Genomic DNA, 23837 nt, shown 5'->3' on the forward strand with positions numbered 1-23837 from the left:
GATAATCGATTGTCATTCTCCAAGATCGATTTGTCCTCTGCATAAACCAAAAAGAGTTGAATGCAGGTGTGGTAGAAATCACCACCCATGCATCTTTCTGGTCCTTGAGAGTGGAACTAACCTCTGCAGTCCCGCAGGGAATGCAGTATTGCTTTTAGTTTACCATTTTCCTAGGTAGAAACAGTTCTAGTGGTTTCAACTAGACCTTTCCCACAGAAACAACCTTTGCTGTACATGTCAGGGAAGCAATGTGAGATTTCTACCAGCTGCTGAGTATTTCTATTCAAATTATTCATCTGTAACTAGAGAAATAACCACAGAATGAGTATGGGGAGCCAGTGGGCCCACTGTACGATAGCCCTACACCAAAACTACATTGATTACCTGACATCCATAAGTCCCTGCTTTGACTGGTAGACCACAGTGACATCTTGGGTTTTCTGAAATGAGTGTCAGCTCAGAGCTGGTGTCCAGTAGTCCTCCAAAGTTCTTATTACTTCCTTTTTCTCAATTCACAGTTACCCTGGTAAAAGGCCATAGGTCCCTTTGGGAAAGGCTGGGAGAATGACCAACAGTATAAACTTTTGGCAGCAGATGAGGGTCCTTCCTTGAGGAGACCCATTCTCTCATCATTAAAAGGTTCTGGGTCTGTAAACTGGTTCAAGTTTGGGAAATGATTGAGAGGCTGTAACTCTTTGGCAGGTGAGGCTTTTGCTCACTCGACCTAGAACTTTTCTGCTTACACCGATGAAGTAAGAATTTAGTAGGCTTCCCATATATTTCACTTCTAGGAACACTATGATCAATTAGCTAACTCCCTAGGTCTGTGGGAGTCAAACTATCCTGATTGCTGCTTGACTCCACTCTCCATGGCAGTAACCATGCCCACCTTGTCTTTGGTGGTCAAGGACCACCACCACCACTTGGCCCCTGGGATCCAATCACTCCCACTGCATCTAGGGTTCCCAATTCAGTGTGCAAAGTTCCCACTGTGAGATCTGGACCACAGAGAACAGCAATCACAGAGTAGTAAATTAAGTAGTTCCTCCTCACTTTTAGAGTCCTGCTGAAAATTTAGTGAAAATATAAGTCTAGAAACAAAGAGAAGTGGTGGGCATGGATTCTGAGAAGAAGCAACATTATCTTGCAAGGCAATTGCCACACTGTAGCTTCCATTATAGTTTCCTCTAGCAGTGGAGGGTGAATTTCCTCAGACAAGCATGGAGACTCTGCTTCTATTGGCAAAGGAGAGCCATCAGGCCTTAGCGCCCACTTCCTCAGGGTCTCCCCTGGCGCCTCCATACCAACTTCAGTATCCCATTCCTTCACAATCAATGCTGTAACTTTAACAGTAGACATTCTGACAGGGTAGGAATTCAATATGCCTTGTAAATCCTTCACTCAGGATGAGATGCTGGGTTTGGTTGTCAACAGTCTCAGCTCTAAGGCTACAGAAGACAAAGGTCTCTTTCAGGGCAGACATGAAAGATTTCGGATCATCTGTGCAGTGCTTGAGATGGGAATTTGAACCACTGAGATCATCCTTTTCTTTCCCTCCTTTCTCCAATGTCACAAGGTACAACTAGCCAATCTCTCTTTTTTTTTTTTCTTTTTAGGATGTAGAGCAAATTAACTCGTATTTAATGCTAGGGTAAATTGAATGTAAATTGGAACAAACTTTTTTTTAACATTTTTATTGGAGTGTAATTGCTTTACAGTAATGTGTTAGTTTCTGATTTATAACAAAGTGAATCAGCTATAGGTACACATATATTCCCATATCTCCTCCCTCCTGCGTCTCCCTCCCACATTCCGTATCCCACCCATCTAAGTGGTCACAAAGCACCAAACTGATCTCCCTGTGCTATGCGGCTGCTTCCCACTAGCTATCTATTTTACATTTGGTAGTGTATATATGTCAATGTCACTCTCTCACTTCGTCCCAGCTTACCCTTCCCCTTCCGCATGTCCTCAAGTCCATTCTCTATAACTGTGTCTTTATTCTGGTCCTGCCCCTAGGTTCTTCAGAATCATTTTTTTTTTTTTTTTTTTAGATTCCATATATATGTATCAGCATATAGTATATGTTTTTCTCTTTCTGACTTACTTCATTCTGTATGACAGACTCTAGGTCCATCCACCTCACTACAAATAACTCAATTTCATTACTTTTTACAGCTGAGTAATATTCCATTGCATATATGTGCCACATCATCTTTATCCATTCATCTGTCGATGGGCAAATAGGTTGCTTCCATGTCCTGCCTATTGCTGCAATGAACATTGTGGTACATAACTAGTTTTGAATTATGGTTTTCTCAGGGTATATGCCCAGTAGTGGGATTGCTGGGTCATATGATAATTCTATTTTTAGTTTCTTAAGGAACCTCCATACTGTTCTCCATAGTGGCTGTATCAATTTACATTCCCACCAACAGTGTAAGAGGGTTCCCTTTTCTCCACACCCACTCCAGCATTTATTGTTTGTAAATTTTTTCATGATGGTCATTCTGAATGGTATGAGGTGATACCTCATTGTAGTTTTGCTTTACATTTCTCTAATGATTAGTGATGTTGAGCAACTTTTCATGTGTTTGTTGGCAGTCAGTATCTCTTCTTTGGAGAAATGTCTATTTAGAACTTCTGCCCATTTTTGGATTGGGTTGTGTTTTTTTTTTTTTTTTGATACTGAGCTGCATGAGCTGCATGTAAATTTTGGAGATTAATCCTTTGTCAGTTGCTTCATTTGCAAATATTTCTCCCATTCTGAGGGTTGTCTTTTCATCTTGTTTATAGTTTCCTTTGCTCTGCAAAAGCTTTGAAGTCTCATTAGGTTCCATTTGTTTATTTTTGTTTTTATTTCCACTTCCCCAGGTTGTGGATCAAAAAGGATCTTGCTGTAGTTTATGTCATGGAGTGTTCTGCCTATGTTTTCCTTGAAGAGTTTTCTAGCATCTGGCCTTATATTTAGGTCTTTAATCATTTTGAGTTTATTTTTGTGTATGGTGTTAAGGGGTGTTCTAATTTCATTGTTTTACATGCAGCTGTCCAGTTTTCCCAGCGCCACTTATTGAAGAGGCTGTCTTTTCTCCATTGTATATTCTTGCCTCCTTTATCAAAGATGAGATGACCATATGTTCGTGGGTTTATCTTTGGGCTTTCTATCCTGTTCCATTGATCTATATTTCTGTTTTTGTGCCAGTACCATACTGTCTTGATTACTGTAGCTTTGTAGTACAGTCTGAAGTCAGGGAGCCTGATTCCTCCAGCTCCATTTTTGTTTCTCAAGATTGCTTTAGCTATTCGCGGTCTTTTGTGTTTCCATACAAATTGTGAAATACTTTGTTCTAGTTCTGTGAAAAATGCCATTGGTAGTTTGATAGGGATTGCATTGAATCTGTAGATTGCTTTGGGTAGTATAGTGATTTTCACATGTTGATTCTTCCAATCCAAGAACATGGTATATCTCTCGATCTTTATGTATCATCTTTAATTTCTTTCATCCGTGTCTTATACTTTTCTGCATAAAGGTCTTTTGTCTCCTTAGGTAGGTTTATTCCTAGATATTTTATTCTTTTTCTTGCAATGGTAAATGGGAGTGTTTTCTTAACTTCACTTTCAGATTTTTCATCATTAGTGTATAGGAATGCAAAAGATTTCTGTGCATTAATTTTGTATCCTGCTACTTTACCAAATTCATTGATTAGTTCTAGTAGTTTTCTGGTAGCATCTTTAGGATTCTCTATGTATAGTGTCATGTCATCTGCAAACAGTGCCTAGAAAAGTTCCTTTAGCATTTCTTGTAAAGCTGGTTTGGTAGTGCTTAATTATCTTAGCTTTTGCTTGTCTGTAAAGGTTTTAATTTCTCCATTAAATCTGAATGGGATCCTTGCTGGATAGTGTAATCTTTGTTGTAGGTTTTTCCCTTTCGTCACTTTAAATGTGTCCTGCCACTCCCTTCTGGCCTGCAGAGTTTCTGCTGAAAGATCAGCTGTTAACCTTATGGGGATTCCTTTGTATGTTATTTGTTGTTTTTCCCTTGCTGCTTTTAATATTTTTTCATTGTATTTAATTTTTGATAGTTTGATTAATATGTGTCTTGGCATGTATCTCCTTGGATTTATCCTGTATGGGACTCTCTGTGCTTCCTGGACTTGATAGACTGTTTCCTTTCCCATATTAGGGAAGTTTTCAACTATAATCTCTTCAAATATTTTTCTCAGTCCCTTTCTTGTTCTCTTCTTCTTCTGGGACCCCTATCATTCGAATGTTGATGTGTTTAATGTTGTCCCAGAGGTCTCTCAGACTGTTCTCAATTCTTTTCATTCTATTTTCTTTATTCTGCTCTGCAGTAATTATTTACACTGTTTTATCTTTCAGGTCACTTATTCGTTCTTCTGCCTCAGTTATTCTGCTGTTGATTCCTTCTAGATAATTTTTAATTTCATTTGAAATGAAATTTTAAATTTCATCATTGTTTGTTTGCTCTTCAGTTCTTCTAGGTCCTTGGTCCTTTCTTATATTTTCTCCATTCTATTTCCAAGAATTTGGATCATCTTTACTATCATTACTCTGAATTCTTTTTCAGGTAGACTGCCTATTTCTCCTTCATTTGTTTGGTCTGGTGTGTTTTTACCTTTGTCCTTTATCTGCTGTGCATTTCTGTCTTCTTATTTTGCTTAACTTACTGTGTTTGGGGGTCTCCTTTTTTCAGGCTGCAGGTTCGTAGTTCCCGTTGTTTTTGGTTTCTGCCCTCAGTGGCTAAGGTTGGTTCATTGAGTTGTGTAGGCTTCCTGGTGGAGAGGACTGGTGCCTGTGTTCTAGTGGAGGAGGCTGGATCTTGTCTTTCTGGTGGGCAGGACTACGTCCGGTGATGTGTTTTGGGCTGTCTGTACCTTATTATAATTTTAGTCAGTCTCTCTGCTAATGGGTGGGGTTTTGTTCCTGTCTTGCTAGTTGTTTGACATAGCATGTCCAGCACTGCAGCTTGCTGGTTGTTGAGTGGAGCTGGATCTTAGCATTGAGATGGAGATCTCTAGGAGAGCTTTTGCCATTTGATATTACATGGACGCGGGAAGTCTCTGGTGGACGAACGTCCTGAACTCGGCTCTCCCACCTCAGATGCACAGGTCTGACACCCAGCCAGAACACCTAGACCCTGTCAGTCACATGGCTCAGAAGAAAAGGGAGAAAGAAAGAAAGAAAGAAAGAAAGAAAGAAAGAAAGAATAAAATAAAGTTATTATAACAAAAAATACAAATATTATTAAAATTAAAAAAAATTAAAATGTATTTTTAAAAAAAAGAAGGAAGAGATCAACCAAACCAAAAAACAAATCCACCAATGATAACAAGCACTAAAAACTATACTAAAAAAATAAATAAAAACGGATAGGAAGAACCCTAGGACAAATGGTAAAGCAAAGCTATACACAAAAAATCACACAAAGTCCACCGCCTCAATTTTGGGATGATTCAGTGTCTGTTCAGGTATTCCAGAGATGCAGGTACATCAAGTTGATTGTGGAGATGTAATCCACTGCTCCTGAGGCTGCTGGGAGAGATTTCCCTTTCTCTTCTTTGTTCACAAAGCTCCTGGGGTTCAGCTTTGGATTTGGCCCCACCTCTGCATATAGGTCACCTGAGGGCATCTGTTCTTTGCTCAGAGAGGATGGGGTTAAACCCGCAGCTGCTTCGGGGGCTGTGGCTCACTCAGGCCCGGGGGAGGGAGGGGTACGGATGAGGGGCGAGCCTGCGGTGGCAGAGGCCGGCGTGACATTGCACCAGCCTGAGGCGCACCGTGCGTTCTCCTGGGGAAGTTGTCCCTGGATCACGGGACCCTGGCAGTGGCGGGCTGCACAGGCTCCTGGGAGGGGAGGTGTGGATAGTGACCTGTGCTTGCTCACAGGCTTCTTGGTGGTGGCAGAAGCAGGCTTAGCATTTCTTGCCAGTCTCTGGTGTCTGTGCTGATAGCCGTGTCTTGCACCCATCTCTGGAGCCCGTTTAGGCAGTGCTCTGAATCCCCTCTCCTCTCGCACCCCAAAATAATGGTCTCTTACCTCTTAAGCAGGTCCAGACTTTTTCCCGGACTCCCTCCCAGCTAGCTGTGGTGCACTAGCCCCCTTCAGGCTGTGTTCACGCAGCCAACCCCAGTCCTCTCCCTGGGATCTGACCTCTGAAGCCAGAGCCTCAGCTTCCAGCCCCCGCCCGCCCCGGCGGGTGAGCAGACAAGCCTCTAGGGCTGGTGAGTGCTGGTCGGCACCCATCCTCTGTGTGGGAATCTTTCCGCTTTGTACTCTGCACTTCTGTTGCTGCGCTCTCCACCATGGCTCTGAAGCTTCCCCCCCCCACCACCAGCTGCCTTCTCCCCAGCGAATCTTATTATACTCATTAATTTGACAAAATTGTTTGAAAACATCATATACATCGTCACACAGATCCTTGCCTCCTATTAGTGTTTGATCAGGAGTATCCATTGGTGATAATTTGTGTATCTCTATTGTCAGATGATATCATGGGCAATCAGCCTTCTCTTTACTGTTGGAAATAGAGTCATTTGTGTCTTTAAATCTAATCAATTTTGAGAGCCAATTGCTGGAACTTCAAAACCTATACAGAAAATTCACCCTTATGATTCTTTTGCTCCAGAACTACTCTTGGTACCAAAATCTGTATCAGTCAGGGCTCTCCAGAGAGGCAAAGCAGTAGGATGTGTATACACATATAGACAGAGTTTTATTATAAGGAATTTGCTTACATGGTTATGGAAGATGGCAAGTGCTATATCTGTAGTGTGGGCCCTGGCAGCTTGCAGAGCAAAGCAGAGCCAGTGGTGCAGCTGGAGTCCCAGGAGAGCTTGTCATGTGGATCTGAAGTCTAAAGGCATTTGGGTGACTTATAAACAGTATAAATTTATTTCTAACTGTTCTGGAGGCTGGAGGTTCAAGATCAGGTTTTCAGCATGGTTGGGTGAAGGCCCTATTTCAAGTCACTGACTGCCTACATCTCACTGTCCTCAAAGGCAGAAGGGGCCAGCTCTCAGGGTTTCTCTTATAGGGCACTAATTCCATTCATGAAAGCTCTTCCCTCAACACCTAATCACCTCCAAAGCCACCACCTCCCAATAAAATCACCTTGGGGGTTACGAGTTCAACATATGAATTTGGGAGGGACACAAATATTCAGACCATAGCATTTTGTTATGATAACTAGAACAAAGCTAAACTTTAAAAAAGCTCTATATTAATATTTAGGGAAAAAAAAAAAAGAACCCTCCCAAAATAATTAAATTCTGATAGATAAATGAATGCATATTTGAAAAGGCTGAAAGAGAAGAGGACACAATCAACACAACCAAAGCAACCAAACCACACTTGCTTGTTTTCCTTTAAAAGGATGCTGGATGTACATAGAAAGTATTGGATATAAGTGGAAACCTCATCACTGTACTGTTACCTAAATATGAACTTGTTTTCCTCTCTGTGTAGCTCATGACCAGGAAGGAGGCCCTAGGATCTGCATTCCTATTACTACTACCCTATTTGAGCTCCATTCAGAGCTCCCTGAACCACAGCAGCATTTCCTCCTCCTGGACTTCCCTCCTTATCCTTGTTCATGAAGACTGGGGTCACTGACTTCCTCTCCAGCCCCCATTCTAAGCTTCCTCTGTCTTTATGGAAACATGAGCTTGGAAGGCAGAGGGAAGCATGAGAGGTGGAAAAGTACTGAGTCCAAGAGGAGACAATTCCTCAACCAAGAGTCTCCTGAGGAATGCAGGTGTGCATATGAATGAAGATATGTATAGGATCCTGGCAGAGGGTGGAGGTGGGAGGTGTGAGTCCTTGCCTGCAACTCCTTCCAGAAATGCGTCAGCAGTGACCAAGTCTGGTATGGGGAGGGCAGCTTCCCTAAGAGGCCTGCTGAGCCAGCCTTGTAAATTGCCGGTGGTCAGACCTGGAAGATCACAGGTAGCCTTTGCCTGGAGCCAACTCTGCAGTCACCAAGCTGCTGTCCAAGCACCCTGGGCCTCATCCTTCCCTCCCTTTCTTCCCCCTTCACCCTCTACCCCTAACAGACCATTACAAGTGATCAGGGTTTCCCTCCTAAATATGTCCTGACTCCGCCCAGGTCTGGGCTGCTGTCACTCACCTGGATTCCTGTGGGGGATCCCATCAGGAGCTCTGGCTGCGAGGCTCCCTGAGGTCTGTCCTTCACTTCCAGGCAGCGGTGCCTCCTCTGGGACTAGCTCTGAGCTCTCACTCCCCTCAGGATCAAGTCAAAAACTCTCCTCCTGGTTTTAAGGAACTTCCTTCTGTACCTCCCCTTTCTCTAACTTACTTCCCAAGCAGCCCTGAACCCCCCTCACCTGCATGGTAGCCAAGCATCTTGAAAGAAACACATTTACTCTCATTTCCGGGACTTCAGAACACAGCTTTCTCTGCCTGGAAACACCCATCTCTCCTTCTTCAGCCAGCCCACCCTCCAAGGTTCACACCCACTCTGTCCCACTCACTCACTACCATCCACTTCAAATGTCATTCTAGATGTATTTCCTTTGAAGTGTTAGAACAGTGCTACCTAACCATGCCAGGGTTCGATGTTCCTTAAGGAGTGCATTGCCACCTCTTAATTGTCTATTCATTTGTCTGTAGTTCTCACTGTCATGATGCTCTGGGAGGGGAGGCGTGCTGTCTCGCTGTGTCACCCCCAGCACAGTGTCTGGACGTGGTTGTGTTTAAGAAATAGTTATTGAATGGATGAAATTAACAATTGCTAATTGAGCTTTAGCTTTAAAAAATGCATGTAAGTATGAACTGGAAAGGAAATGTAGTTAATAAAATAAAAATACAATGTATAGCATGTCAAGGTATAGTGCTTATGAAAAAGAAAGTTTGCGAATTGTAGTTCCCATGTAATTCAAAGTGTTTACCAAGAGTGTAGCTGAATGCTTGAATTCCTTAGATAAAAATGCAAGTCGTTGTGTTGAAGTTTGAAGAATTTTAGAAAGTAACTCAAGTAAAAAATAAAGTTTATTATTTTTCTTCCCCCACTCTCTTGAACAGTATTGAAAAGTGATGTGTCCCTCAGAGATAAAAAGAAAGTTTGCTATCACGCTCAATGCCACCCAGGGAACAGAGATACCTTTATTTCAGAAAAAGAATATCTTAAAACTTGCCTTTTCTAGTCACTAGGCAGTGTACTAAAAATGTTTAGTTATCAGAATGTGAGAAAGCAGAATATATGTATATAGATTGGAACTTTAAAGTGACAGGAGAGCAGAGAGACATGCAACTGAGAAGGATCTATAGGTTTCCAAGGCACAATCAGTGAAAATAAATGGAAAACAGACCTAGCAGCCGCAGCCCAAATCAAACAGCAACCGTACATTTTACCTGCAGGGAAACTCTGGAGGCCAGGATTAAGCTCAGGAAAGAGTGATGTGATACTTTTCCAGCAACAAATCTCACGGATAACTCTATGATTTTTCTAATCCCAAATAACATAAACTTTCTACCAATAGTAAAGTTAAAATATTTTACAATTTAGTGCATTAACCAGATTCATAGTTTCATTTCACAGGGCTGCTTCACAAACTGGTAAATAAATATAATGTTTCCAGATCCAGGAATCTGTCATAGACTTGGAAAATTATTAGTGAGAAGAAGTTGAAGAAGTGCTGTAGCAGGGTGGTTTAATGGCTGTAGAGTCTTAGGTATGCAAAGTGTTCAAATCTTCTGGACCCCTCATTCCTCACAATTGAAATTTTGGTTTTTGGGAAAGAAAAGTCTTCTAAAGTAGCTTCTGGGATTTTTAATGCCTAACCGCACTATCATTGAAATTATATTTAAAGGGGTTTGGAAATCATATCTTTCGAGACTTTTGTTTATATATTCACAAGACCTCAGAGTTGGAGGTGTCAGTGAAGGTCATCTGGTCCAAACGCCCACCCTATGTTTGAATTCAACCAAAATCGTCTCTGACAATGGCCGGTGGGGCAGAGAATTTGTGCTTACCGTCACCCCCCTTGCAAAGAAGCTATGATTTCTCAGGGAGGTGGTTCTCAATCTCTTGTACTCATCAAAGTATCTGTGCAACATAGTCAATGTACAGAGACCCTGATTCCACCCCAAACCTGATGAATACCCAGAGCACACCCGAGAGAGCAGCACAGTCTATTTCTTCAGATTGCACATCAAAGGTTGTGAACCACTGTGCATCATAACAGGAATACTACAGTAAACTAGCCAGTGCACAAGTGTGGTTGCACTTTTGTTTGTTTCAAGGAGGCTAAAGCTACTTCCACAACATAAGGTCTTGGACACTTAGCTATCACTAATGGTCCTAGAAGGACCCAGATCTGCACTTCTGACACTTCTGGTCTTCCCAGTCCTGTTCTCACCACCACAGGCAGGAATTAAAAGGGTTTCATTCACTATGAACATTTGAAAGGTTGAATAATTTTTCAGTAAAGACTTCAGGAATAAGGCAGGTTTTGGACTTGAAATAAGCTTATCTGTTCACAGTCAATTCTTTTTTTTTTTTTTTAAAGAATAAAAATCGTTTTACTTAAATTTCAGGATGCATTGACATTAATCAATCAAATTAGAATGAGTTGATTGTTTTCTCCGGTGACCACAGGGAACCATACTGGCACTTCTTGGCTATAATCCAGAAGTCATCTTTACTGTCAGCTCTTTCAAATCTTTCAAAAGGTAAGAGTGTGATTCTTACCTGTTTTCCAGGACAACCAGTATATTCCACAATGTTTCCAGACAAGTGATCAGCTAAAGAGCACAGTCAATTCTTAATGAGGGTCAAGAATGTGTCCAGCAATGTGTAAGTTACTGTGGATGCAGAAGGAACAAGAATGGGAGCCTCCCTGCCTCCATGGGGGCTACATCCTGGTGAGGACAGGCAGCCAATGTGCAGTTAAACACAAAACAAGTACAGTAAGTTTAGTAGCGACAACCGCTATGAGGAGATGAACTGGTGTGGTGTGGTAGAGAGTAAAAAGAGTAAGGTCATGGGTCTTTATTAGCTGGAGTGCTCAGGAAGGTCTCTGAGTCATAGATAATAAGAAGGACTCAATGTTTTGTGGGAAGACTGGACAGAAGGAGCAGGAAACAGAAAGAAGAACGGAGTAGTTGAGAAGAGCATGAAAGAGGGAGAGTGTAGGGGATGAGGTCAGGGCGGGGCAGAGCCCAGGTCCGGTGCCTACAGGCCATTCTAAGGGCAAAGGGGATTCCCTGACAGCTCAGTGTATATAACTCAGTTCCGGGGTGCGGAGGGAATTGCACTACGGGAAACAGTAGAAGTAGAAAAACCACTTAAGTGGCTGTTCAGTAGTTCACATGGGAAGTAAAGATGGTTTAGGTCGGTCTCTGTGGCAGTAGAAACAGAAATAAACCACAGGTCTTATTGATGAAGACGGCGAAGCAGAAGTTGTTACACAAACTTCAAAGCTCAGTTACCTTGAGGTCACTAGTATTTGGTGCATGTTTCCTGTACTTACCCATTTGTCATTTCACTGCCCCATGTGTTTATAAACTATTAAAATTAAATTTTTGGCATGTATTCTTTATCACATGTTTGTTACACCCTATTCTTATTTACCTAACTGAACATGTATACTGAGCACTATTAGATTTAATAAATTATAATTCTATAAATAATGACTAAATGTAATTAAATTTATGAAATTTACACAATCTTAAGAAAATCCCCTCATGTTATGTCATTATTGAGTAAATGGAATAATTTATTAATATCATTTAGAGCTTAGGAGTAGAAAATACTTACATGTGCATCAAAGCGGTGCAGTGACAGTAAACTCTTATTTAACATAAATTTGTTTTGAAATCCAAATTAGCTACTCAAATGAATTATAAATGTGAAATTAATTAGAGAAGTTTCAAAGTTGGACCAGGTGGTTCTAATCGGGCACTTCAATCATCCAGACTTAGATTATCAAAACACTTCACTGTGACATGAAGTGGAGACAACCTTTTTTGCCCTGTGCAAATAACTGCCTACGAAAACGAAATTTTGATCACTACGGGAAAAGCAAGGGGAGCGATTAGGAGAAGCAAGTGTGTGGTCATCTACATGTAACAGTGACCTTACCAGAGTGCCAATATTATGTTTACCTCATTATGCTTTTCACTACACACTTAATTCAAGTTTACTATAAAACATGTAAAAGCTCTAAAAATTAAATAAAAATGTATTATCCATATTCTTACCACTAAAAGAAAATTTTTTAAAATATTTTGACATACTGCTTTCCAAAATTTTATTTTGCATAGTTTTTTTTTTCTTTCTTCTTTTTCTTAGTGATGGTGGGGGGAGGTTACACCATTTTATCATATTACATATGAAGTTATATCTGGTTTGTTTTTATTGTGCTTTGTTTTGCTTAGCTATAATAATATAAGAATTTTCATGGTATTAAATTTCTTTGAAAGTTTTATTTGTATATATTCTGAAATATTCCAGCTTACATAAGTATAATAAATTACTTAACAAGGGTATTTCTAATGTTGGAAATCTGTGCTGTTTATACAAACACACACACACATACAGACACACACATACACATACATATTCATGCACTTATAAATACATATGTATGTGCGAGTATTTTTTCTTTGTTTTAGATTATTTATTTAATTCATCAAAAAGAAGAATAAACATTCATTCAATGTCATAAATAATTCTGATGACAATTTTTATATGGCATTCCAAAAATAAGTTCAACACTTGAGAAAGAGAAAAACATCCAGGTAATTCTTACTTCTCAGAATGTAATATGACATAGATAAAATTTGAAGTAATAAAGTCAATGGCCTTCAGGAAACCTGTAGATATTTTACAGTCCGCACATATAGTTCTCTGAAAATATAATATGATGGTAGGAGAAATACCTAAGTTATGTTTTTTAAAAAAGAAAATCATAAATATACATCTCCTCTCCCCATCAAATGGAACTATTATCCAATCAAGGAAAATATGGGAGCATACAAAAAATGAAAGATCATATGTGAATTACATTTATCATTTGAGTCAAAAAAATTAGTTGAGAAAATCCTTGTGAATTGTCAGGGCCCTCGCTGCACATGACTTACCACTGTATAACTAAGATGCTTTTTCCTAATGTTCAATGTCATCTCAGGGCATCTTTCCAGGATCAGCCTTCTAAAGTTCTTGGATTATTTAGTTCCCTGTATTAGGTCCTTTCCTTCTGGATTCTCCTTGGTGTGCATTCTATCTTGCTTCAGCCTCACTCTCACTTGTTTGAAACTTTCCCCTATCCTGTAGCTCTCCTTTTGGGTGAGGTCTCCAAACTCTTACCCCAGCCCAGATCAACATTTTATGCCTCACTAATCTTGAAGGGGAATTTTGGGGAGGAGGACAGATATAAGGTACTCATTAAATATAAAAATTTCTAAAGAGTTTCACTTCCAGCATGGCAACAGGAGGAGTTTCAAAGACCTGGTCCCCAGAGAAACTGCTGAAAATTATAGGAAAAAAGTCTCTGGAAATGATCCTAATGGTATACAGCAAAAGAAGAAAAGAAATTTTTTTCAAGAAAATATACTAGAAATCAGTAAAAGCACTCTGTGGTATTTGTTCTCTCTCTCCTCCCAGCTCAGTGTGATAAAACTCCACTCTGGATGGATACAACACAAAAGAAGCCATGTTGGAAGGTTACAGTATCTTCCCAGCAGGGACAGGATGTCAGAATCCTCTTACTGCTCCCAGGTACCTGTTGCAGCATTTAAGCTCTGGGTGAGAGGCTGGGGATGAGTGAGATGAAACATCCTTCTTCTCCATAGCCCTGACTCATATGATGGGGATACTATTAGAGTGCTCTTCCCTGAGGGTACTGGGGACATGATTATTCATATCCCAGCTCATAAGGTAGGGGTTGCATGTTGGGAGGCAAGCCAGGAAGATCTGAGGCTACTTCCCTGCCTGCTCCTCCAATCACAGAGATTCCCAAGCAGGGGTGTCACATAGAAACACCAACTGTCCCCACCCCCAGCCTCAGCTGGGCTTATATTTTGTACAGGGGGAGAAACAAGCTATAAAGTAGAAAGATCCAAAGTTCTTGCCAAAGGAATTAACCTCATTTGCAACAAAATGTGAGGAAATTCAAGCTTAAGGACACACTCAAGATCAATGGAGGCTATGATGAGGAGAAATTAAGAGGAGACTGGTAGATTCGTTAGAGAGGTAAACTAAACCATAGGCCACAAGTTTACCAGAAGAGACCTTGGAAACAGACAACTAATAACCCTCTGGGATCTTAACAAATTTCAAACACTGATGGAAAAATCCATCCCTGTAAGGAAATCTATTTTAATTGGATCAGTCTGAGGAACAATTTATGTCACAGGACATTGTTCAGAACAATAAAGCAATCAAACAGTAATTAATGAAGAGTGTTCAGGGAAAAAGACAGTTAAAGAGAGGCTGCCGAAACTGCATCCCAGGTTGACTGTGTCCATGGCCGAAGCTGTACCCATGAGTAAAAGCATCAGAAGATTCACACAGTGGGGTCAGGGGGGAAGAATAGACATCAACAAAATAATTCAGCTACTTGCTAAACATATAAACAAAAAATAATAATAATAACAAGCCCTGAAGGGGGGTAGTATCCAGAGTTGCTATAACGTATTACCTAAAATGTCCAGTTTCCAACAAAAACTTATGGGACATACAAAGAAATAGAAAAGCCTGACCTATCCACAGGTGAAAAAGCAGGCTACAGAAACTGCCTGTGAGAGCAACCAGATGGCAGGTTTACCAGCAAAATACTTCAAAATAGCCATTAGAGATATGTTGTCCAACCCAAGTGCATGTGCCCAATGCACAGTGAGGCCAAATAAACTGAATTATTGGAGTTTGGAGCAGAGGAAGGTTTATCACAAAACCAAGCAAGAAGAATGGGCAGTTTATGCTCAAAAGACCCAAATTCCCCAGTGGTTTTCAGGGAAGAGTTTTTAAAGGCAAAATTTGGTGTGAGGCCTGCAGGGTGTGTAACTTTCTTCTGATTGGATGGTGGTGAGGTAACAGGGTGGAGCTTCAGGAATCTTGTGTTCAGCCTGGAGTTACCATCCTCCTCCTGGGTGAGGGCCTTAGTTCTTATAGAAGAACTCAGAGATATTGTTATGTATATCCCTTGAGGGGGAACTAAGACTCTGATTTATTGCTGCACTATTGTTTCTTGACTATTTTTCTTTTGTTTCTGCATTCCCTCACTTCCCTGATTAGTAACTGCTTGAATCTGCCCTTTGGAACTCAGGGAAGGTCTAGGAGGCTGAAACCTTTTCTCTACAAACAACAAATGGGGGACATGGAAATGTTTTTGTACCCAAGAGTTCTCCACAGGGTCCTGCTCAGTTTCAGATATATTCAAAGAACTAAAGAAAACCATGCTTAAGAAAGTGAATAAAGTTATAATGAGGACTGTGTTTCATAAAGTATGAGCATCAGTAAAGAGACAAAAAGTATAAACAAGAAACAAATAGAAATTCTGGATTGAAAATTATAATTATTAAATGAAAAATTCACTAGAGAGGTTCAGTAGCATATTTGAATTGGCAGAAGAAAGAATTAGTGAACTTAGAGGTTAGGCAATCTAAAGAATGAAGAAAAAAAATTAATGAACAGAACCTCAAAGAAAATAGGATGCCTTGAGTGCACCACCATATGCATAATGTGCCTGTAAGAAGAGAGGAGAGAGAGAAAGTGGCAGAAAAATATTAGAAGATATAAGGGCTTAAAAACTTTCCAAATTTGGTGAAAAACATGAAACTACATATACCAGTTCAATAGACTTGAAGTGAGATAAATTCAAAGAGAGGCACTACAGACACATCATATATAAATGCTAAAAGCCAACAACAAAGAGAAAATCTTGAAAGACATAAAAGAAAAATGACTCATCACTTACAAAGGAGCCCCAGTAAGATTAACAACTGTACTCATCATCAGAAACAACAAAGATCAAAAGGCAGTGGGGTAATATATTCAAATTTTTAAAGAACAAAAAAATGCCAACTCAGAATCCCAGAACCATCAGAGCTATCTTTTAAATATAAAATCAAAGTAAGGCTGCTCCCAGATAAGCACAAATTGAGACACTTCTAGTGAGCAGACACACCTTACAAGATGTACTAAGTGGAGTTCTTCAGGATCAAAGTAAAAGACTCTTGACAGCAATATGAATCCACATAAAAAACAAAGAAGAGCAGTAAAGTTAATTATGGAATTATACAAGAGAGCAGAAATGCATATTTCTTCTCTGTTCTTTCCTTAAGTGATTTTAGAAGCAATTATATAAAACAACATGAATATAATTTTATTTTTTAGCCTATAACATTTAGAACATAACATATTTGCCAAGAACAGCATAAAGGAGTTGAGTGGGAACAAAGCTGTTTGGGCAAAGTACTCCAGATGGTAACTGGAATCCACAGAAACAAGTGAGGAGAACCAGAAAGGTTAAATAAGAATAATATACCAAAACTATAAATACATAAGTGTTCTCTCTTCTTTTCTCAGCTTCTTTAAAAGACATATAATTATATAAAGTAATAATTATAATAGGTATGTTTGGATAAGTAACATATATGACAGTGACAAAAAGGAGAAAAGGTGAGTAGAGTTATATAAGAATAATGTCTACATTTCACTGGAAATAAGACAGTATAAATTTGAAGAAGATTTGTATACATTAAGTTGTATGTGGTAAATCCTAAAGGAACTACTAAGGAAATAACTAAAAAGTCTGTATATAGTGGGAAATATTACTAAATAAATTCAAATGTTACACTAGAAAATATTCAGTTAATGCAAACTCATGCGGTAAATAAAGAATAGAGAAACAAAAAAGGCATGAGACATATAGAAAACAAAAAGTAAAATGGTATATATATGTCCAATTACCAATTATATCAATACAAAAATTAAATGTGAATGAATTAACCCAAATAAAAGGCAGAGTCTGTCAGATTTGATACAAAAACTAACAAACAAATGATCCAAATATATGTTCTTTACAGAGATTCCTTCTTGTTTCACAGCTGTAAAGAGATTGAAAGTAAAAGGATGGAAAAAATATATTATGCAAACAGCAATCATAAGAAAGTTGGAGTATCTTAAAATATCAGGACATGATAGACAATAAAACAAAAATGAAGGAGAAATTGACAATTCAACAATAATAGTTGGAGATTTTGATACCTCATTTTCACTCCCAATAACGGATATACAACTGAGCAGAACTTCAACAAGGTTACACTATAAACCAAGTAGACTTGACCTGTCTACTGAACACTCTACCCAACAACTGCAGAATATATTGTCTCATCAAACGTTCATGATATTTGTTTTTCTCTTTCTGACTTACTTATGTATGGAATCTAAAAAAAAAAAAAAAAAAATGGTTCCGAAGAACCTAGGGACAGGACAGGAATAAAGGCAGGCACAGACATAGAGAATGGACTTTAGGACAGTGGGAGGGGGAAGGGTAAGCTGGGATGAAGTGAGAGAGTGGCATGGACATATATACACTACCAAATGTAAAATAGATAGCTAGTGGGAAGCAGCCACATAGCACAGGGAGATCAGCTTGGTGCTTTGTGACCACCTAGAGGTGTGGGATAGGGAGGATGGGAGGGAAATGTAATAGGGAGGAGATATGGGTATATATGTATATGCATAGCTGATTCACTTTGTTATAAAGCAGAAACTAACACACCATTGTAAAGCAATTATACTCCTATAAAGATGTTAAAAAAAATTTTCATGACAGACTATTTCTAGGGCATGAAACAAACAAATAAATAAATTTAAAAGAATTGTAACAATACAAATATGTTCTCTGATCACAAATAAAATTAGCAATCATTAATGGAAAGAAATTTGGGAAACTCACAAAAAAAGTGGAAGATAAAGAGCACAGTTCTAAATAACCAATGTATTAAAGAAGAAATCACAGGGAAATTAGAAATATTAAAATGCGTGAAAATGAAGATACAATGCACCAGAACCTCTGGGATGGAAATAGCTAAAGCAGTACTTAGAGGGATATGTATAGCTGCAAAAAATCCTACAGTGAAAAAGAAGCAAGATTTTAAGTAGTAACCTAACCAACCTTGTACCTTAAGACTCTGGAAAAAGACAAGTAAACTAAACATATAGCAACCTGAAGGAGAAAATAGAAAAGATTAGAGTGGGAAGTAATAAAATAGAAAACAGAAAAATATTAGAGAAATTCAACAAAATGAAAAGCTGGTTCTTTGAAAAGATCAACAAACTGACAACTCCTTAGTCCGATTAAAGATTCAAATTGCCAGAGAAACAGAGATAAAGAAAAAGGAGAGAGAGAAAAAGACAATGTACTAGCAGTGGAAATGGAAGTGAGAACATAACTTCTGACCTTACAGAAATAAAAATGATTACAAAGGAATACTATGAATAATTGCTAATCTGTTATATGACTTAGATGAAATGAGCAAATTCCTAGAAAGGTACAAATTACAAAACTAACTCAATAATAAATAGAAAATGTGAACAGCCTAGAACAAAAAAAGTAATTAGATTAGCAACCAAAAAACTATAAAGAAAAGTGTTTCTACAGTTATCATATGTTACCACTGTAATTGTAAAAGTAGAATACTGATATTTTCTGATGATTTATATATTTTATGTTATCAGAACAGTTTATAAACAATAGCAAATATGGATAGCTAATGTATAAACTAAAAAAATTACTACATTTAATGTCAAAAAATAAAGACAAGAAAATAATAGAAAAGCCCAAGCCCAAATGGCTTCACTAGTAAATCCTACCCCACATTTTAAGGGGAATAAATACCAATTCTTCACAAACAATTCCAATAAATGGAAGAAAAGGGAACTCCCAATTCATTCTATGAAATCAATATTACCCTGATACTAAAATCAAACAAAGATATCACAAGAAAAAAACCCTACCTACCGATATTTCTTATGAGTACAGATACAAAAACCCTTGACAAATTCTAACCAAAAAACTCTATAATATATAAAAAGGATTGTAGATCATGGTCATGTGAGACTTATCCCATGAATGCAAGTTTGTCTTAAAATCCAAAATCAATTAATTTAATATCCCATATCAACAGAATAAAAAACCAAAACCACATGATCTGAAACTCGCTATTTTTAATGTGGTTGGTTTTAAAATGTAGAGTGGGCCCAGCCCTTTGAGATGAATAATCAAATGCTAAGAGGTTAGTAGGAACACGATATCTGGGCTTGCATACTTATGCTAGTATATGCAGCTGTGGACCTACCAATCTCCCTCCAAATGAGAGGCAAAGTGGCCTGGTACTTTTCTGGAAAACAGTGCACCTATATTATTCGAGTGACTTCTCTTTATTTTGCATTATCTTTATATTTTAAAATTTATTTTTTATCTTAAAATATGAAAGCCACTCCCCTCACCTAACAAACCATGAGTATCACCTTTGTTAAATGTTGACATGTTTTGGCCTAATTAATGTTCCTTATATCTATCAATTTCCAGACAACCTTCCAAAGCTCATGACATAAGTTCACAATTTATATTGCAAATTTCCTCCAATGAGTATATTGCTCATTTATAAAATATAGATTTTTCTTTTTTGCAAAATCATTTACCATGATGCCTTTTTCTCTGAACAAGGCTTTAGCATGTCTTATATGCAATATGTACAAGCAAATGTTTTCATACCAACTACTAGTTAAATATAATTGCTTTTTTTAGGTATATGTTCTTTCTCTTTCTTATTTTCTGAGCTAGAGCTTCAAAAAATATGACATAGGTAGTTGGGGGTTTGTACACGTGGGTTAGAAGCAGGTTACAGGTCATTACAGGTGGGTGCCATTGTCATGTCCATGTTTCCTGGATGGTTTTAGACTTGCAGAATTGTCCACTTAAATTGTGTTAAATGAGCTGTAGTGTCATGCTCAGGTACAGAACTTTCTGGGACTTTTTGGGACATTTTCTGAAACATTTGGGGGATGAGATGAAGGTCATGTGGGCAATAGTAATAGAGAAATTGGCTTGACTGTAACCCTAATTTTATAGGGATAGAGAGCATATCAATAACTAGTGACGAGTGGGCCTTAAATAGAGTTAGAATCTGGAGTGGATTATTATAGAAAGGGGTTTAAACAGGAAAGAACAAGTAGGAGACCAGAACACAGGGCCACATTTGAAGTTTAGATAGCAGAAATTTATGATGCTTATACACCAAAAATGGAATAATCAGCCTGGCAGAGTGTTCGTTGCCTGGAATTTAGAGCCACACTTCCTGGGCTGGTACCTTGGTCCTGCCACCGCAACAACATGCTTTGAATGAGTTGTCTGACCTCTCCCTGACTCCGTCTTCTCATACCTTAAATCTGAGTAATGACTGTACGTAATTTAAAGGGCCGTTACAAGTGAATTCATATAAAGCTCTTTAGAGGAAGTCTGAAAAATGGCGAGGACTCAATTAAATGTACTCTTTTTTATTTTTATAGTTTTTAATGTTGACCATTGCACACCAAAAAAGAAGAAAAAGCTTCAGAAACTGTTACAGACTTTCAGGTTAACGGTCAGATACATACAAATATTGGGTTGGCCAAAAAGTTTGTTTGGTGTTTTCCTTAAGATGGACCTAGTAGCCCTTAGTTGTCTTTAACTTCATTTGAAACAATTTTGTTAGATTACATTATGACAGCTGTCATATCAGCATGCATTTAAAAAAAAAACATCAAAATTGGTGAATTTTTGTGTAGCCATTTTAATATTGAAGATGGAAGAAAAAAGCAACATTTTTGGTATATTATGCTTTATTATTTCAAGAAAGGTAAAAGCACAACTGAAATGTAAAAAAAAATTTGTGCAGTGAATGAAGAAGGTGCTGTGACTGATCAAACATGACAAAAGTGGTTTGCAAAGTTTTGTGCTGGAGATTTCTTGCTGGACGATGCTCCACAGTGGCATAGACCAGTTGAAGTTGATAGCACTCAAATCAAGATATTACTTGAGAACAATCAATGTTATACCACGCAGGAGATAGCCGATATACTCAAAATATCCAAATCAAGTGTTGAAAATCATTTGGACCAGCTTGGTTATGTGAATCACTTTGATGTTTGAGCTCCACATAAGTTAAGTGAAAAAAATATTCTTGACCATATTTCCACGTGCAATTCTCTACTTAAACGTAATGAAAACGTTCCATTTTTAAAACAAATTGTGATGGGCTATGAAAAGGGGACACTGCACAATAATGTGGAATGGAAGTTTGTAAGGCACGCAAAATGAACCACCACCAACCACACCAAAGGCCGGTCATCATACAAAGAAGGTGATACTGTGTAGATGGTGGGATTGGAAGGGAGTCCTCTATTATGAGCTCCTTCTGGAAAACCAAGCAATTAACTCCAGCAAGTACTGCTCCCAATTAGACCAACGGAAAGCAACACTCGAAGAAAAGCATCCGGAATTAATCAACAGAAAACGCATAATCTTCCATCAAGATAACGCAAGACCTCATGTTTCTTTGATGACCAGGCAAGACTGTTACAGTTTGGCTGGGAAGTTCTGATTCATCCACTGTAATTCACCAGACATTGCACCTTTGGATTCCCATTTACTGTGGTCTTTATGAAATTCTCTTAATGGAAAAAATTTCAATTCCCTGGAAGACTGTAAAAGGCACCTGGAACAGTTCTTTGCTCAAAAAGATAAAAAGTTTTGGGAAGATGGAATTATGAAGTTGCCTGAACAATGGCAGAAAGTAGTGGAACAAAACAGTGAATACGTTGTTCAATAAAGTTCTTGGTCAAAATGAAAAATGTGTCTTTTATTTTTACTTAAAAACCAGTCACTTTTTGGCCAACACAATAAAAAACTTCCCAATACTCATTAAAAGATACAAATTGGCAGTAGTGCTGGATATAAAAGGAGGAGGACAACAGGGCACATCAAAGTTTAGAGAGAGATTTTCAGATAAGCATCCACATCAGTAAGACAGGGGTTCAGAAGAGCCTGTTAGGATTGCAAGCCGCTGGCTGGAAAATCTCAATACTCAGGGTATATGAAACCTTCATGTAGATGAAAACAGATGCTGACACCCATGTGCTTCCCACAGCAGGACGGAAGGGATACAGTCACCAGAAATACTCCAAGTCTTTATAAAGGAGGGCCAGGGAACACAAGCAGAGTTGAGAGAGTACAATAAAAATGAAAGCATGGATAGACTGCAAGGTTGAAGGAGTGAAAGGAAGTTAAAAATCAATAATGGGCATAAAATAAAAGTAAAATCAGCACTTCTGAAATTTGGAAGACAAACTAAAGACACCTTCCAAAGATGAAGAAGAAAGAAGGATCAAAGCTGTTACGACAATAAGATAGAAGACGGAAATTCTGAAAAAGAGAACTACAGACAACAGTGAGACAACAAATAATGGATAAAAACAACACCCAAAGGGATGCTGGAAGAACAGAACTCAGAGGAGGTACTTATTCCTGGAGATTACAAATAAATGCTCTTGCCTAAAATTCCGAAGGCTAATTAAGCTAGTTTATTGGAAATAATATAAATATTAATAATAATACGGTAATTTAGTATGGGTGTGAAAGTAAAACAGATAAACAAAAATAAATCAATAATTAATCTTCCTCCCAAGGTTGAAACACCTCTATTACCATGAAAGGAAATTCTTACCAGCAAGACACAAATAAGATTCTTTCATTTTTTTCACAAGGCATCACGTCTGTCTCACTCTGTCTCGGTTCAAATTGTTTCCTCTGGGGCTGTTTGTTGATTTGCTTTTGGCATTCTATCATACTATTGGCACATATGGAATATGCATGCACATGAAGCCTTTTCTTTCTAATTTGTCTGCCTCATTTTTTATAGCTGATTATTAGACCCAAATGAAATATTCTTTGACATCAATATTATTTACTTTGATACATTTTTATAGACTGCCCTAGTCAACTTCTCTGATCCATCTAGATGTCACAGAGCTCAATAAAATTTAGCCAAACTACAGAAGTACAAAAAGGACACCTGAAATAGTTATGGTGATTTTACACATGGCTAAAGAGAATTGCGTGGAACTGTGTATTAAATGTTTCACAGTTTTTTAGTTATATATGTAATAGATCAAGGCAAAGATGTTGTACAAAACACACAAAACAGTGTTCCAGAAATCCACAAGGAGCCTGTGATTTTATTATTTAGAATGTAGTTAACACTGAAACCAATGTAATTGCTCAAGGCAAATGTATTTAACACAAACACACACACGCAAACACACTAATATCACACAAAGTAATATAAAAATTAAAACTAATTGAGCTGTGTTTACTGTGTTTATCATCATTGAAATGGTATGGTATTATAAAGGGCTTTGCCCCTAATTTCCTTTAGCACAGGGCTGTCATGTGCCATGGATGCCGAAACCCATACAAGCCCATCTTCTTTAATAGAGAGAATAGTCCTAGATTCTGCTCCTATTAAAGTAATACATTTATTTCTAAGGTTATTAACCAGAATTGTACCTCATAGATAAAAGCTGTTCTATTTATCTTTCAGAGGGGTACTTAGTAGGGCTTTCTGAAAAGGAACCAGACTCATCATCTGGTTTGAAATTTCTTAGGCTTAAAGAAAGCTATCTTTGATCACTTTAATCACATAATTTATGCTTAACATTTTAGTAGTTGCTATGGAGACTTCAGAATTGGTTTCATATGTTAAATATAGTGTTCTTTTACTTGTATCTCATTTTCATCTTAAAGACCTA

Source organism: Balaenoptera ricei, chromosome 9 (assembly GCF_028023285.1).
Source record: "Balaenoptera ricei isolate mBalRic1 chromosome 9, mBalRic1.hap2, whole genome shotgun sequence".
NCBI classification, from domain to species: Eukaryota; Metazoa; Chordata; class Mammalia; order Artiodactyla; family Balaenopteridae; genus Balaenoptera; species Balaenoptera ricei.